This window comes from Gasterosteus aculeatus, chromosome 5, assembly GCF_964276395.1.
Source record: "Gasterosteus aculeatus chromosome 5, fGasAcu3.hap1.1, whole genome shotgun sequence".
Lineage (NCBI taxonomy): Eukaryota > Metazoa > Chordata > Actinopteri > Perciformes > Gasterosteidae > Gasterosteus > Gasterosteus aculeatus.
In genome coordinates, this window is record NC_135692.1 from 4,454,132 (window position 1) to 4,473,070 (window position 18,939).

Below are 18,939 nucleotides of genomic sequence, written 5' to 3' on the forward strand. Positions count from 1 at the left end.
GAAAGCTTAAAAACGCACAGAACACAAGAATGCATTGGTTAAAAGAATTCTCCTCAAACTAGCACCTCAGGAAAGTACGTTTATCTGTTTCATGATGGTATCATGATTTGTGAATAGTTTTCCAACCTTTTTTGTTCAAACTAAGTTTTGTTGCTTTCTTCACTATAAAGGCGTTTGCAGGACGAGAGAAAGCTTAAAAACGCACAGAACACAAGAATGCATTGGTTAACAGTGTTCTCCTCAAACTAGCACCCCAGGAAAGTGCATCTATCTGTTTTATGATAGTATCATGATTTGTGAATAGTTTTCCAACATTTTTTGTTCAAACTAAGTTTTGTTGCTTTCTTCACTATAAAGGCGTTTGCAGGACGAGAGAAAGCTTAAAAACGCACAGAACACAAGAATGCATTGGTTAACAGTGTTCTCCTCAAACTAGCACCCCAGGAAAGTGCATCTATCTGTTTTATGATAGTATCATGATTTGTGAATAGTTTTCCAACATTTTTTGTTCAAACTAAGTTTTGTTGCTTTCTTCACTATAAAGGCGTTTGCAGGACGAGAGAAAGCTTAAAAACGCACAGAACACAAGAATGCATTGGTTAACAGTGTTCTCTTCAAACTAGCACCTCAGGAAAGTACGTTTATCTGTTTCATGATGGTATCATGATTTGTGAATAGTTTTCCAACCTTTTTTGTTCAAACTAAGTTTTGTTGCTTTCTTCACTATAAAGGCGTTTGCAGGACGAGAGAAAGCTTAAAAACGCACAGAACACAAGAATGCATTGGTTAACAGTGTTCTCCTCAAACTAGCACCCCAAGAAAGTGCATCTATCTGTTTTATGATAGTATCATGATTTGTGAATAGTTTTCCAACCTTTTTTGTTCAAACTAAGTTTTGTTGCTTTCTTCACAATTAGGGCGTTTGCAGGCTGAGAGAAAGCTTAAAAACGCACAGAACACAAGAATGCATTGGTTAACAGTGTTCTCTTCAAACTAGCACCTCAGGAAAGTGCATTTATCTGTTTTATGATAGTATCATGATTTGTGAATAGTTTTCCAACCTTTTTTGTTCAAACTAAGTTTTGTTGCTTTCTTCACTATAAAGGCGTTTGCAGGCTGAGAGAAAGCTTAAAAACGCACAGAACACAAGAATGCATTGGTTAACAGAATTATCCTCAAACTAGCACCTCAGGAAAGTGCATTTATCTGTTTTATGATAGTATCATGATTTGTGAATAGTTTTCCAACCTTTTTTGTTCAAACTAAGTTTTGTTGCTTTCTTCACTATAAAGGCGTTTGCAGGCCGAGAGAAAGCTTAAAAACGCACAGAACACAAGAATGCATTGGTTAACAGTGTTCTCTTCACTAGCACCTCAGGAAAGTGCATTTATCTGTTTTATGATAGTATCATGATTTGTGAATAGTTTTCCAACCTTTTTTGTTCAAACTAAGTTTTGTTGCTTTCTTCACTATAAAGGCGTTTGCAGGACGAGAGAAAGCTTAAAAACGCACAGAACACAAGAATGCATTGGTTAACAGGGTTCTCTTCAAACTAGCACCTCAGGAAAGTACGTTTATCTGTTTCATTATGGTATCATGATTTGTGAATAGTTTTCCAACCTTTTTTGTTCAAACTAAGTTTTGTTGCTTTCTTCACTATAAAGGCGTTTGCAGGACGAGAGAAAGCTTAAAAACGCACAGAACACAAGAATGCATTGGTTAACAGTGTTCTCCTCAAACTAGCACCCCAGGAAAGTGCATCTATCTGTTTTATGATAGTATCATGATTTGTGAATAGTTTTCCAACATTTTTTGTTCAAACTAAGTTTTGTTGCTTTCTTCACTATAAAGGCGTTTGCAGGCCGAGAGAAAGCTTAAAAACGCACAGAACACAAGAATGCATTGGTTAACAGTGTTCTCCTCAAACTAGCACCCCAGGAAAGTGCATCTATCTGTTTTATGATAGTATCATGATTTGTGAATAGTTTTCCAACCTTTTTTGTTCAAACTAAGTTTTGTTGCTTTCTTCACAATTAGGGCGTTTGCAGGCTGAGAGAAAGCTTAAAAACGCACAGAACACAAGAATGCATTGGTTAACAGAATTCTCCTCAAACTAGCACCTCAGAAAAGTACGTTTATCTGTTTTATGATGGTATCATGATTTGTGAATAGTTTTCCAACCTTTTTTGTTTAAACTAAGTTTTGTTGCTTTCTTCATTATAAAGGCGTTTGCCGGCCGAGAGAAAGCTTAAAAACGCACAGAACACAAGAATGCATTGGTTAACAGTGTTCTCCTCAAACTAGCACCCCAGGAAAGTGCATCTATCTGTTTTATGATAGTATCATGATTTGTGAATAGTTTTCCAACCTTTTTTGTTTAAACTAAGTTTTGTTGCTTTCTTCACTATAAAGGCGTTTGCATGCTGAGAGAAAGCTTAAAAACGCACAGAACACAAGAATGCATTGGTTAACAGAATTCTCCTCAAACTAGCACCTCAGGAAAGTACGTTTATCTGTTTCATGATGGTATCATGATTTGTGAATAGTTTTCCAACCTTTTTTGTTCAAACTAAGTTTTGTTACTTTCTTCACTATAAAGGCGTTTGCAGGCTGAGAGAAAGCTTAAAAACGCACAGAACACAAGAATGCATTGGTTAAAAGAATTCTCCTCAAACTAGCACCTCAGGAAAGTACGTTTATCTGTTTCATGATGGTATCATGATTTGTGAATAGTTTTCCAACCTTTTTTGTTCAAACTAAGTTTTGTTGCTTTCTTCACTATAAAGGCGTTTGCAGGACGAGAGAAAGCTTAAAAACGCACAGAACACAAGAATGCATTGGTTAACAGTGTTCTCCTCAAACTAGCACCCCAGGAAAGTGCATCTATCTGTTTTATGATAGTATCATGATTTGTGAATAGTTTTCCAACATTTTTTGTTCAAACTAAGTTTTGTTGCTTTCTTCACTATAAAGGCGTTTGCAGGACGAGAGAAAGCTTAAAAACGCACAGAACACAAGAATGCATTGGTTAACAGTGTTCTCCTCAAACTAGCACCCCAGGAAAGTGCATCTATCTGTTTTATGATAGTATCATGATTTGTGAATAGTTTTCCAACATTTTTTGTTCAAACTAAGTTTTGTTGCTTTCTTCACTATAAAGGCGTTTGCAGGACGAGAGAAAGCTTAAAAACGCACAGAACACAAGAATGCATTGGTTAACAGTGTTCTCTTCAAACTAGCACCTCAGGAAAGTACGTTTATCTGTTTCATGATGGTATCATGATTTGTGAATAGTTTTCCAACCTTTTTTGTTCAAACTAAGTTTTGTTGCTTTCTTCACTATAAAGGCGTTTGCAGGACGAGAGAAAGCTTAAAAACGCACAGAACACAAGAATGCATTGGTTAACAGTGTTCTCCTCAAACTAGCACCCCAAGAAAGTGCATCTATCTGTTTTATGATAGTATCATGATTTGTGAATAGTTTTCCAACCTTTTTTGTTCAAACTAAGTTTTGTTGCTTTCTTCACAATTAGGGCGTTTGCAGGCTGAGAGAAAGCTTAAAAACGCACAGAACACAAGAATGCATTGGTTAACAGTGTTCTCTTCAAACTAGCACCTCAGGAAAGTGCATTTATCTGTTTTATGATAGTATCATGATTTGTGAATAGTTTTCCAACCTTTTTTGTTCAAACTAAGTTTTGTTGCTTTCTTCACTATAAAGGCGTTTGCAGGCTGAGAGAAAGCTTAAAAACGCACAGAACACAAGAATGCATTGGTTAACAGAATTATCCTCAAACTAGCACCTCAGGAAAGTGCATTTATCTGTTTTATGATAGTATCATGATTTGTGAATAGTTTTCCAACCTTTTTTGTTCAAACTAAGTTTTGTTGCTTTCTTCACTATAAAGGCGTTTGCAGGCCGAGAGAAAGCTTAAAAACGCACAGAACACAAGAATGCATTGGTTAACAGTGTTCTCTTCACTAGCACCTCAGGAAAGTGCATTTATCTGTTTTATGATAGTATCATGATTTGTGAATAGTTTTCCAACCTTTTTTGTTCAAACTAAGTTTTGTTGCTTTCTTCACTATAAAGGCGTTTGCAGGACGAGAGAAAGCTTAAAAACGCACAGAACACAAGAATGCATTGGTTAACAGGGTTCTCTTCAAACTAGCACCTCAGGAAAGTACGTTTATCTGTTTCATTATGGTATCATGATTTGTGAATAGTTTTCCAACCTTTTTTGTTCAAACTAAGTTTTGTTGCTTTCTTCACTATAAAGGCGTTTGCAGGACGAGAGAAAGCTTAAAAACGCACAGAACACAAGAATGCATTGGTTAACAGTGTTCTCCTCAAACTAGCACCCCAGGAAAGTGCATCTATCTGTTTTATGATAGTATCATGATTTGTGAATAGTTTTCCAACATTTTTTGTTCAAACTAAGTTTTGTTGCTTTCTTCACTATAAAGGCGTTTGCAGGCCGAGAGAAAGCTTAAAAACGCACAGAACACAAGAATGCATTGGTTAACAGTGTTCTCCTCAAACTAGCACCCCAGGAAAGTGCATCTATCTGTTTTATGATAGTATCATGATTTGTGAATAGTTTTCCAACCTTTTTTGTTCAAACTAAGTTTTGTTGCTTTCTTCACAATTAGGGCGTTTGCAGGCTGAGAGAAAGCTTAAAAACGCACAGAACACAAGAATGCATTGGTTAACAGAATTCTCCTCAAACTAGCACCTCAGAAAAGTACGTTTATCTGTTTTATGATGGTATCATGATTTGTGAATAGTTTTCCAACCTTTTTTGTTTAAACTAAGTTTTGTTGCTTTCTTCATTATAAAGGCGTTTGCCGGCCGAGAGAAAGCTTAAAAACGCACAGAACACAAGAATGCATTGGTTAACAGTGTTCTCCTCAAACTAGCACCCCAGGAAAGTGCATCTATCTGTTTTATGATAGTATCATGATTTGTGAATAGTTTTCCAACCTTTTTTGTTTAAACTAAGTTTTGTTGCTTTCTTCACTATAAAGGCGTTTGCATGCTGAGAGAAAGCTTAAAAACGCACAGAACACAAGAATGCATTGGTTAACAGAATTCTCCTCAAACTAGCACCTCAGGAAAGTACGTTTATCTGTTTCATGATGGTATCATGATTTGTGAATAGTTTTCCAACCTTTTTTGTTCAAACTAAGTTTTGTTACTTTCTTCACTATAAAGGCGTTTGCAGGCTGAGAGAAAGCTTAAAAACGCACAGAACACAAGAATGCATTGGTTAAAAGAATTCTCCTCAAACTAGCACCTCAGGAAAGTACGTTTATCTGTTTCATGATGGTATCATGATTTGTGAATAGTTTTCCAACCTTTTTTGTTCAAACTAAGTTTTGTTGCTTTCTTCACTATAAAGGCGTTTGCAGGACGAGAGAAAGCTTAAAAACGCACAGAACACAAGAATGCATTGGTTAACAGTGTTCTCCTCAAACTAGCACCCCAGGAAAGTGCATCTATCTGTTTTATGATAGTATCATGATTTGTGAATAGTTTTCCAACATTTTTTGTTCAAACTAAGTTTTGTTGCTTTCTTCACTATAAAGGCGTTTGCAGGACGAGAGAAAGCTTAAAAACGCACAGAACACAAGAATGCATTGGTTAACAGTGTTCTCCTCAAACTAGCACCCCAGGAAAGTGCATCTATCTGTTTTATGATAGTATCATGATTTGTGAATAGTTTTCCAACATTTTTTGTTCAAACTAAGTTTTGTTGCTTTCTTCACTATAAAGGCGTTTGCAGGACGAGAGAAAGCTTAAAAACGCACAGAACACAAGAATGCATTGGTTAACAGTGTTCTCCTCAAACTAGCACCCCAGGAAAGTGCATCTATCTGTTTTATGATAGTATCATGATTTGTGAATAGTTTTCCAACATTTTTTGTTCAAACTAAGTTTTGTTGCTTTCTTCACTATAAAGGCGTTTGCAGGACGAGAGAAAGCTTAAAAACGCACAGAACACAAGAATGCATTGGTTAACAGTGTTCTCTTCAAACTAGCACCTCAGGAAAGTACGTTTATCTGTTTCATGATGGTATCATGATTTGTGAATAGTTTTCCAACCTTTTTTGTTCAAACTAAGTTTTGTTGCTTTCTTCACTATAAAGGCGTTTGCAGGACGAGAGAAAGCTTAAAAACGCACAGAACACAAGAATGCATTGGTTAACAGTGTTCTCCTCAAACTAGCACCCCAAGAAAGTGCATCTATCTGTTTTATGATAGTATCATGATTTGTGAATAGTTTTCCAACCTTTTTTGTTCAAACTAAGTTTTGTTGCTTTCTTCACAATTAGGGCGTTTGCAGGCTGAGAGAAAGCTTAAAAACGCACAGAACACAAGAATGCATTGGTTAACAGTGTTCTCTTCAAACTAGCACCTCAGGAAAGTGCATTTATCTGTTTTATGATAGTATCATGATTTGTGAATAGTTTTCCAACCTTTTTTGTTCAAACTAAGTTTTGTTGCTTTCTTCACTATAAAGGCGTTTGCAGGCTGAGAGAAAGCTTAAAAACGCACAGAACACAAGAATGCATTGGTTAACAGAATTATCCTCAAACTAGCACCTCAGGAAAGTGCATTTATCTGTTTTATGATAGTATCATGATTTGTGAATAGTTTTCCAACCTTTTTTGTTCAAACTAAGTTTTGTTGCTTTCTTCACTATAAAGGCGTTTGCAGGCCGAGAGAAAGCTTAAAAACGCACAGAACACAAGAATGCATTGGTTAACAGTGTTCTCTTCACTAGCACCTCAGGAAAGTGCATTTATCTGTTTTATGATAGTATCATGATTTGTGAATAGTTTTCCAACCTTTTTTGTTCAAACTAAGTTTTGTTGCTTTCTTCACTATAAAGGCGTTTGCAGGACGAGAGAAAGCTTAAAAACGCACAGAACACAAGAATGCATTGGTTAACAGGGTTCTCTTCAAACTAGCACCTCAGGAAAGTACGTTTATCTGTTTCATTATGGTATCATGATTTGTGAATAGTTTTCCAACCTTTTTTGTTCAAACTAAGTTTTGTTGCTTTCTTCACTATAAAGGCGTTTGCAGGACGAGAGAAAGCTTAAAAACGCACAGAACACAAGAATGCATTGGTTAACAGTGTTCTCCTCAAACTAGCACCCCAGGAAAGTGCATCTATCTGTTTTATGATAGTATCATGATTTGTGAATAGTTTTCCAACATTTTTTGTTCAAACTAAGTTTTGTTGCTTTCTTCACTATAAAGGCGTTTGCAGGCCGAGAGAAAGCTTAAAAACGCACAGAACACAAGAATGCATTGGTTAACAGTGTTCTCCTCAAACTAGCACCCCAGGAAAGTGCATCTATCTGTTTTATGATAGTATCATGATTTGTGAATAGTTTTCCAACCTTTTTTGTTCAAACTAAGTTTTGTTGCTTTCTTCACAATTAGGGCGTTTGCAGGCTGAGAGAAAGCTTAAAAACGCACAGAACACAAGAATGCATTGGTTAACAGAATTCTCCTCAAACTAGCACCTCAGAAAAGTACGTTTATCTGTTTTATGATGGTATCATGATTTGTGAATAGTTTTCCAACCTTTTTTGTTTAAACTAAGTTTTGTTGCTTTCTTCATTATAAAGGCGTTTGCCGGCCGAGAGAAAGCTTAAAAACGCACAGAACACAAGAATGCATTGGTTAACAGTGTTCTCCTCAAACTAGCACCCCAGGAAAGTGCATCTATCTGTTTTATGATAGTATCATGATTTGTGAATAGTTTTCCAACCTTTTTTGTTTAAACTAAGTTTTGTTGCTTTCTTCACTATAAAGGCGTTTGCATGCTGAGAGAAAGCTTAAAAACGCACAGAACACAAGAATGCATTGGTTAACAGAATTCTCCTCAAACTAGCACCTCAGGAAAGTACGTTTATCTGTTTCATGATGGTATCATGATTTGTGAATAGTTTTCCAACCTTTTTTGTTCAAACTAAGTTTTGTTACTTTCTTCACTATAAAGGCGTTTGCAGGCTGAGAGAAAGCTTAAAAACGCACAGAACACAAGAATGCATTGGTTAAAAGAATTCTCCTCAAACTAGCACCTCAGGAAAGTACGTATATCTGTTTCATGATGGTATCATGATTTGTGAATAGTTTTCCAACCTTTTTTGTTCAAACTAAGTTTTGTTGCTTTCTTCACTATAAAGGCGTTTGCAGGACGAGAGAAAGCTTAAAAACGCACAGAACACAAGAATGCATTGGTTAACAGTGTTCTCCTCAAACTAGCACCCCAGGAAAGTGCATCTATCTGTTTTATGATAGTATCATGATTTGTGAATAGTTTTCCAACATTTTTTGTTCAAACTAAGTTTTGTTGCTTTCTTCACTATAAAGGCGTTTGCAGGACGAGAGAAAGCTTAAAAACGCACAGAACACAAGAATGCATTGGTTAACAGTGTTCTCCTCAAACTAGCACCCCAGGAAAGTGCATCTATCTGTTTTATGATAGTATCATGATTTGTGAATAGTTTTCCAACATTTTTTGTTCAAACTAAGTTTTGTTGCTTTCTTCACTATAAAGGCGTTTGCAGGACGAGAGAAAGCTTAAAAACGCACAGAACACAAGAATGCATTGGTTAACAGTGTTCTCTTCAAACTAGCACCTCAGGAAAGTACGTTTATCTGTTTCATGATGGTATCATGATTTGTGAATAGTTTTCCAACCTTTTTTGTTCAAACTAAGTTTTGTTGCTTTCTTCACTATAAAGGCGTTTGCAGGACGAGAGAAAGCTTAAAAACGCACAGAACACAAGAATGCATTGGTTAACAGTGTTCTCCTCAAACTAGCACCCCAAGAAAGTGCATCTATCTGTTTTATGATAGTATCATGATTTGTGAATAGTTTTCCAACCTTTTTTGTTCAAACTAAGTTTTGTTGCTTTCTTCACAATTAGGGCGTTTGCAGGCTGAGAGAAAGCTTAAAAACGCACAGAACACAAGAATGCATTGGTTAACAGTGTTCTCTTCAAACTAGCACCTCAGGAAAGTGCATTTATCTGTTTTATGATAGTATCATGATTTGTGAATAGTTTTCCAACCTTTTTTGTTCAAACTAAGTTTTGTTGCTTTCTTCACTATAAAGGCGTTTGCAGGCTGAGAGAAAGCTTAAAAACGCACAGAACACAAGAATGCATTGGTTAACAGAATTATCCTCAAACTAGCACCTCAGGAAAGTGCATTTATCTGTTTTATGATAGTATCATGATTTGTGAATAGTTTTCCAACCTTTTTTGTTCAAACTAAGTTTTGTTGCTTTCTTCACTATAAAGGCGTTTGCAGGCCGAGAGAAAGCTTAAAAACGCACAGAACACAAGAATGCATTGGTTAACAGTGTTCTCTTCACTAGCACCTCAGGAAAGTGCATTTATCTGTTTTATGATAGTATCATGATTTGTGAATAGTTTTCCAACCTTTTTTGTTCAAACTAAGTTTTGTTGCTTTCTTCACTATAAAGGCGTTTGCAGGACGAGAGAAAGCTTAAAAACGCACAGAACACAAGAATGCATTGGTTAACAGTGTTCTCCTCAAACTAGCACCCCAGGAAAGTGCATCTATCTGTTTTATGATAGTATCATGATTTGTGAATAGTTTTCCAACATTTTTTGTTCAAACTAAGTTTTGTTGCTTTCTTCACTATAAAGGCGTTTGCAGGACGAGAGAAAGCTTAAAAACGCACAGAACACAAGAATGCATTGGTTAACAGTGTTCTCTTCAAACTAGCACCTCAGGAAAGTACGTTTATCTGTTTCATGATGGTATCATGATTTGTGAATAGTTTTCCAACCTTTTTTGTTCAAACTAAGTTTTGTTGCTTTCTTCACTATAAAGGCGTTTGCAGGACGAGAGAAAGCTTAAAAACGCACAGAACACAAGAATGCATTGGTTAACAGTGTTCTCCTCAAACTAGCACCCCAAGAAAGTGCATCTATCTGTTTTATGATAGTATCATGATTTGTGAATAGTTTTCCAACCTTTTTTGTTCAAACTAAGTTTTGTTGCTTTCTTCACAATTAGGGCGTTTGCAGGCTGAGAGAAAGCTTAAAAACGCACAGAACACAAGAATGCATTGGTTAACAGTGTTCTCTTCAAACTAGCACCTCAGGAAAGTGCATTTATCTGTTTTATGATAGTATCATGATTTGTGAATAGTTTTCCAACCTTTTTTGTTCAAACTAAGTTTTGTTGCTTTCTTCACTATAAAGGCGTTTGCAGGCTGAGAGAAAGCTTAAAAACGCACAGAACACAAGAATGCATTGGTTAACAGAATTATCCTCAAACTAGCACCTCAGGAAAGGGCATTTATCTGTTTTATGATAGTATCATGATTTGTGAATAGTTTTCCAACCTTTTTTGTTCAAACTAAGTTTTGTTGCTTTCTTCACTATAAAGGCGTTTGCAGGCCGAGAGAAAGCTTAAAAACGCACAGAACACAAGAATGCATTGGTTAACAGTGTTCTCTTCACTAGCACCTCAGGAAAGTGCATTTATCTGTTTTATGATAGTATCATGATTTGTGAATAGTTTTCCAACCTTTTTTGTTCAAACTAAGTTTTGTTGCTTTCTTCACTATAAAGGCGTTTGCAGGACGAGAGAAAGCTTAAAAACGCACAGAACACAAGAATGCATTGGTTAACAGTGTTCTCCTCAAACTAGCACCCCAGGAAAGTGCATCTATCTGTTTTATGATAGTATCATGATTTGTGAATAGTTTTCCAACATTTTTTGTTCAAACTAAGTTTTGTTGCTTTCTTCACTATAAAGGCGTTTGCAGGACGAGAGAAAGCTTAAAAACGCACAGAACACAAGAATGCATTGGTTAACAGTGTTCTCTTCAAACTAGCACCTCAGGAAAGTACGTTTATCTGTTTCATGATGGTATCATGATTTGTGAATAGTTTTCCAACCTTTTTTGTTCAAACTAAGTTTTGTTGCTTTCTTCACTATAAAGGCGTTTGCAGGACGAGAGAAAGCTTAAAAACGCACAGAACACAAGAATGCATTGGTTAACAGTGTTCTCCTCAAACTAGCACCCCAAGAAAGTGCATCTATCTGTTTTATGATAGTATCATGATTTGTGAATAGTTTTCCAACCTTTTTTGTTCAAACTAAGTTTTGTTGCTTTCTTCACAATTAGGGCGTTTGCAGGCTGAGAGAAAGCTTAAAAACGCACAGAACACAAGAATGCATTGGTTAACAGTGTTCTCTTCAAACTAGCACCTCAGGAAAGTGCATTTATCTGTTTTGTGATAGTATCATGATTTGTGAATAGTTTTCCAACCTTTTTTGTTCAAACTAAGTTTTGTTGCTTTCTTCACTATAAAGGCGTTTGCAGGCTGAGAGAAAGCTTAAAAACGCACAGAACACAAGAATGCATTGGTTAACAGAATTATCCTCAAACTAGCACCTCAGGAAAGTGCATTTATCTGTTTTATGATAGTATCATGATTTGTGAATAGTTTTCCAACCTTTTTTGTTCAAACTAAGTTTTGTTGCTTTCTTCACTATAAAGGCGTTTGCAGGCCGAGAGAAAGCTTAAAAACGCACAGAACACAAGAATGCATTGGTTAACAGTGTTCTCTTCACTAGCACCTCAGGAAAGTGCATTTATCTGTTTTATGATAGTATCATGATTTGTGAATAGTTTTCCAACCTTTTTTGTTCAAACTAAGTTTTGTTGCTTTCTTCACTATAAAGGCGTTTGCAGGACGAGAGAAAGCTTAAAAACGCACAGAACACAAGAATGCATTGGTTAACAGTGTTCTCTTCAAACTAGCACCTCAGGAAAGTACGTTTATCTGTTTCATTATGGTATCATGATTTGTGAATAGTTTTCCAACCTTTTTTGTTCAAACTAAGTTTTGTTGCTTTCTTCACTATAAAGGCGTTTGCAGGACGAGAGAAAGCTTAAAAACGCACAGAACACAAGAATGCATTGGTTAACAGTGTTCTCCTCAAACTAGCACCCCAGGAAAGTGCATCTATCTGTTTTATGATAGTATCATGATTTGTGAATAGTTTTCCAACCTTTTTTGTTCAAACTAAGTTTTGTTGCTTTCTTCACTATAAAGGCGTTTGCAGGCCGAGAGAAAGCTTAAAAACGCACAGAACACAAGAATGCATTGGTTAACAGTGTTCTCTTCACTAGCACCTCAGGAAAGTGCATTTATCTGTTTTATGATAGTATCATGATTTGTGAATAGTTTTCCAACCTTTTTTGTTCAAACTAAGTTTTGTTGCTTTCTTCACTATAAAGGCGTTTGCAGGCCGAGAGAAAGCTTAAAAACGCACAGAACACAAGAATGCATTGGTTAACAGTGTTCTCTTCACTAGCACCTCAGGAAAGTGCATTTATCTGTTTTATGATAGTATCATGATTTGTGAATAGTTTTCCAACCTTTTTTGTTCAAACTAAGTTTTGTTGCTTTCTTCACTATAAAGGCGTTTGCAGGACGAGAGAAAGCTTAAAAACGCACAGAACACAAGAATGCATTGGTTAACAGTGTTCTCTTCAAACTAGCACCTCAGGAAAGTACGTTTATCTGTTTCATTATGGTATCATGATTTGTGAATAGTTTTCCAACCTTTTTTGTTCAAACTAAGTTTTGTTGCTTTCTTCACTATAAAGGCGTTTGCAGGACGAGAGAAAGCTTAAAAACGCACAGAACACAAGAATGCATTGGTTAACAGTGTTCTCCTCAAACTAGCACCCCAGGAAAGTGCATCTATCTGTTTTATGATAGTATCATGATTTGTGAATAGTTTTCCAACATTTTTTGTTCAAACTAAGTTTTGTTGCTTTCTTCACTATAAAGGCGTTTGCAGGCCGAGAGAAAGCTTAAAAACGCACAGAACACAAGAATGCATTGGTTAACAGTGTTCTCCTCAAACTAGCACCCCAGGAAAGTGCATCTATCTGTTTTATGATAGTATCATGATTTGTGAATAGTTTTCCAACCTTTTTTGTTCAAACTAAGTTTTGTTGCTTTCTTCACAATTAGGGCGTTTGCAGGCTGAGAGAAAGCTTAAAAACGCACAGAACACAAGAATGCATTGGTTAACAGAATTCTCCTCAAACTAGCACCTCAGAAAAGTACGTTTATCTGTTTTATGATGGTATCATGATTTGTGAATAGTTTTCCAACCTTTTTTGTTTAAACTAAGTTTTGTTGCTTTCTTCATTATAAAGGCGTTTGCCGGCCGAGAGAAAGCTTAAAAACGCACAGAACACAAGAATGCATTGGTTAACAGTGTTCTCCTCAAACTAGCACCCCAGGAAAGTGCATCTATCTGTTTTATGATAGTATCATGATTTGTGAATAGTTTTCCAACCTTTTTTGTTTAAACTAAGTTTTGTTGCTTTCTTCACTATAAAGGCGTTTGCATGCTGAGAGAAAGCTTAAAAACGCACAGAACACAAGAATGCATTGGTTAACAGAATTCTCCTCAAACTAGCACCTCAGGAAAGTACGTTTATCTGTTTCATGATGGTATCATGATTTGTGAATAGTTTTCCAACCTTTTTTGTTCAAACTAAGTTTTGTTACTTTCTTCACTATAAAGGCGTTTGCAGGCTGAGAGAAAGCTTAAAAACGCACAGAACACAAGAATGCATTGGTTAAAAGAATTCTCCTCAAACTAGCACCTCAGGAAAGTACGTTTATCTGTTTCATGATGGTATCATGATTTGTGAATAGTTTTCCAACCTTTTTTGTTCAAACTAAGTTTTGTTGCTTTCTTCACTATAAAGGCGTTTGCAGGACGAGAGAAAGCTTAAAAACGCACAGAACACAAGAATGCATTGGTTAACAGTGTTCTCCTCAAACTAGCACCCCAAGAAAGTGCATCTATCTGTTTTATGATAGTATCATGATTTGTGAATAGTTTTCCAACCTTTTTTGTTCAAACTAAGTTTTGTTGCTTTCTTCACAATTAGGGCGTTTGCAGGCTGAGAGAAAGCTTAAAAACGCACAGAACACAAGAATGCATTGGTTAACAGTGTTCTCTTCAAACTAGCACCTCAGGAAAGTGCATTTATCTGTTTTATGATAGTATCATGATTTGTGAATAGTTTTCCAACCTTTTTTGTTCAAACTAAGTTTTGTTGCTTTCTTCACTATAAAGGCGTTTGCAGGCTGAGAGAAAGCTTAAAAACGCACAGAACACAAGAATGCATTGGTTAACAGAATTATCCTCAAACTAGCACCTCAGGAAAGGGCATTTATCTGTTTTATGATAGTATCATGATTTGTGAATAGTTTTCCAACCTTTTTTGTTCAAACTAAGTTTTGTTGCTTTCTTCACTATAAAGGCGTTTGCAGGCCGAGAGAAAGCTTAAAAACGCACAGAACACAAGAATGCATTGGTTAACAGTGTTCTCTTCACTAGCACCTCAGGAAAGTGCATTTATCTGTTTTATGATAGTATCATGATTTGTGAATAGTTTTCCAACCTTTTTTGTTCAAACTAAGTTTTGTTGCTTTCTTCACTATAAAGGCGTTTGCAGGACGAGAGAAAGCTTAAAAACGCACAGAACACAAGAATGCATTGGTTAACAGTGTTCTCCTCAAACTAGCACCCCAGGAAAGTGCATCTATCTGTTTTATGATAGTATCATGATTTGTGAATAGTTTTCCAACATTTTTTGTTCAAACTAAGTTTTGTTGCTTTCTTCACTATAAAGGCGTTTGCAGGACGAGAGAAAGCTTAAAAACGCACAGAACACAAGAATGCATTGGTTAACAGTGTTCTCTTCAAACTAGCACCTCAGGAAAGTACGTTTATCTGTTTCATGATGGTATCATGATTTGTGAATAGTTTTCCAACCTTTTTTGTTCAAACTAAGTTTTGTTGCTTTCTTCACTATAAAGGCGTTTGCAGGACGAGAGAAAGCTTAAAAACGCACAGAACACAAGAATGCATTGGTTAACAGTGTTCTCCTCAAACTAGCACCCCAAGAAAGTGCATCTATCTGTTTTATGATAGTATCATGATTTGTGAATAGTTTTCCAACCTTTTTTGTTCAAACTAAGTTTTGTTGCTTTCTTCACAATTAGGGCGTTTGCAGGCTGAGAGAAAGCTTAAAAACGCACAGAACACAAGAATGCATTGGTTAACAGTGTTCTCTTCAAACTAGCACCTCAGGAAAGTGCATTTATCTGTTTTGTGATAGTATCATGATTTGTGAATAGTTTTCCAACCTTTTTTGTTCAAACTAAGTTTTGTTGCTTTCTTCACTATAAAGGCGTTTGCAGGCTGAGAGAAAGCTTAAAAACGCACAGAACACAAGAATGCATTGGTTAACAGAATTATCCTCAAACTAGCACCTCAGGAAAGTGCATTTATCTGTTTTATGATAGTATCATGATTTGTGAATAGTTTTCCAACCTTTTTTGTTCAAACTAAGTTTTGTTGCTTTCTTCACTATAAAGGCGTTTGCAGGCCGAGAGAAAGCTTAAAAACGCACAGAACACAAGAATGCATTGGTTAACAGTGTTCTCTTCACTAGCACCTCAGGAAAGTGCATTTATCTGTTTTATGATAGTATCATGATTTGTGAATAGTTTTCCAACCTTTTTTGTTCAAACTAAGTTTTGTTGCTTTCTTCACTATAAAGGCGTTTGCAGGACGAGAGAAAGCTTAAAAACGCACAGAACACAAGAATGCATTGGTTAACAGTGTTCTCTTCAAACTAGCACCTCAGGAAAGTACGTTTATCTGTTTCATTATGGTATCATGATTTGTGAATAGTTTTCCAACCTTTTTTGTTCAAACTAAGTTTTGTTGCTTTCTTCACTATAAAGGCGTTTGCAGGACGAGAGAAAGCTTAAAAACGCACAGAACACAAGAATGCATTGGTTAACAGTGTTCTCCTCAAACTAGCACCCCAGGAAAGTGCATCTATCTGTTTTATGATAGTATCATGATTTGTGAATAGTTTTCCAACCTTTTTTGTTCAAACTAAGTTTTGTTGCTTTCTTCACTATAAAGGCGTTTGCAGGCCGAGAGAAAGCTTAAAAACGCACAGAACACAAGAATGCATTGGTTAACAGTGTTCTCTTCACTAGCACCTCAGGAAAGTGCATTTATCTGTTTTATGATAGTATCATGATTTGTGAATAGTTTTCCAACCTTTTTTGTTCAAACTAAGTTTTGTTGCTTTCTTCACTATAAAGGCGTTTGCAGGCCGAGAGAAAGCTTAAAAACGCACAGAACACAAGAATGCATTGGTTAACAGTGTTCTCTTCACTAGCACCTCAGGAAAGTGCATTTATCTGTTTTATGATAGTATCATGATTTGTGAATAGTTTTCCAACCTTTTTTGTTCAAACTAAGTTTTGTTGCTTTCTTCACTATAAAGGCGTTTGCAGGACGAGAGAAAGCTTAAAAACGCACAGAACACAAGAATGCATTGGTTAACAGTGTTCTCTTCAAACTAGCACCTCAGGAAAGTACGTTTATCTGTTTCATTATGGTATCATGATTTGTGAATAGTTTTCCAACCTTTTTTGTTCAAACTAAGTTTTGTTGCTTTCTTCACTATAAAGGCGTTTGCAGGACGAGAGAAAGCTTAAAAACGCACAGAACACAAGAATGCATTGGTTAACAGTGTTCTCCTCAAACTAGCACCCCAGGAAAGTGCATCTATCTGTTTTATGATAGTATCATGATTTGTGAATAGTTTTCCAACATTTTTTGTTCAAACTAAGTTTTGTTGCTTTCTTCACTATAAAGGCGTTTGCAGGCCGAGAGAAAGCTTAAAAACGCACAGAACACAAGAATGCATTGGTTAACAGTGTTCTCCTCAAACTAGCACCCCAGGAAAGTGCATCTATCTGTTTTATGATAGTATCATGATTTGTGAATAGTTTTCCAACCTTTTTTGTTCAAACTAAGTTTTGTTGCTTTCTTCACAATTAGGGCGTTTGCAGGCTGAGAGAAAGCTTAAAAACGCACAGAACACAAGAATGCATTGGTTAACAGAATTCTCCTCAAACTAGCACCTCAGAAAAGTACGTTTATCTGTTTTATGATGGTATCATGATTTGTGAATAGTTTTCCAACCTTTTTTGTTTAAACTAAGTTTTGTTGCTTTCTTCATTTTAAAGGCGTTTGCCGGCCGAGAGAAAGCTTAAAAACGCACAGAACACAAGAATGCATTGGTTAACAGTGTTCTCCTCAAACTAGCACCCCAGGAAAGTGCATCTATCTGTTTTATGATAGTATCATGATTTGTGAATAGTTTTCCAACCTTTTTTGTTCAAACTAAGTTTTGTTACTTTCTTCACTATAAAGGCGTTTGCAGGCTGAGAGAAAGCTTAAAAACGCACAGAACACAAGAATGCATTGGTTAAAAGAATTCTCCTCAAACTAGCACCTCAGGAAAGTACGTTTATCTGTTTCATGATGGTATCATGATTTGTGAATAGTTTTCCAACCTTTTTTGTTCAAACTAAGTTTTGTTGCTTTCTTCACTATAAAGGCGTTTGCAGGCCGAGAGAAAGCTTAAAAACGCACAGAACACAAGAATGCATTGGTTAACAGTGTTCTCCTCAAACTAGCACCCCAGGAAAGTGCATCTATCTGTTTTATGATAGTATCATGATTTGTGAATAGTTTTCCAACATTTTTTGTTCAAACTAAGTTTTGTTGCTTTCTTCACTATAAAGGCGTTTGCAGGACGAGAGAAAGCTTAAAAACGCACAGAACACAAGAATGCATTGGTTAACAGTGTTCTCCTCAAACTAGCACCCCAGGAAAGTGCATCTATCTGTTTTATGATAGTATCATGATTTGTGAATAGTTTTCCAACATTTTTTGTTCAAACTAAGTTTTGTTGCTTTCTTCACTATAAAGGCGTTTGCAGGACGAGAGAAAGCTTAAAAACGCACAGAACACAAGAATGCATTGGTTAACAGTGTTCTCTTCAAACTAGCACCTCAGGAAAGTACGTTTATCTGTTTCATGATGGTATCATGATTTGTGAATAGTTTTCCAACCTTTTTTGTTCAAACTAAGTTTTGTTGCTTTCTTCACTATAAAGGCGTTTGCAGGACGAGAGAAAGCTTAAAAACGCACAGAACACAAGAATGCATTGGTTAACAGTGTTCTCCTCAAACTAGCACCCCAGGAAAGTGCATCTATCTGTTTTATGATAGTATCATGATTTGTGAATAGTTTTCCAACCTTTTTTGTTCAAACTAAGTTTTGTTGCTTTCTTCACAATTAGGGCGTTTGCAGGCTGAGAGAAAGCTTAAAAACGCACAGAACACAAGAATGCATTGGTTAACAGTGTTCTCTTCAAACTAGCACCTCAGGAAAGTGCATTTATCTGTTTTATGATAGTATCATGATTTGTGAATAGTTTTCCAACCTTTTTTGTTCAAACTAAGTTTTGTTGCTTTCTTCACTATAAAGGCGTTTGCAGGCTGAGAGAAAGCTTAAAAACGCACAGAACACAAGAATGCATTGGTTAACAGAATTATCCTCAAACTAGCACCTCAGGAAAGTGCATTTATCTGTTTTATGATAGTATCATGATTTGTGAATAGTTTTCCAACCTTTTTTGTTCAAACTAAGTTTTGTTGCTTTCTTCACTATAAAGGCGTTTGCAGGCCGAGAGAAAGCTTAAAAACGCACAGAACACAAGAATGCATTGGTTAACAGTGTTCTCTTCACTAGCACCTCAGGAAAGTGCATTTATCTGTTTTATGATAGTATCATGATTTGTGAATAGTTTTCCAACCTTTTTTGTTCAAACTAAGTTTTGTTGCTTTCTTCACTATAAAGGCGTTTGCAGGACGAGAGAAAGCTTAAAAACGCACAGAACACAAGAATGCATTGGTTAACAGTGTTCTCCTCAAACTAGCACCCCAGGAAAGTGC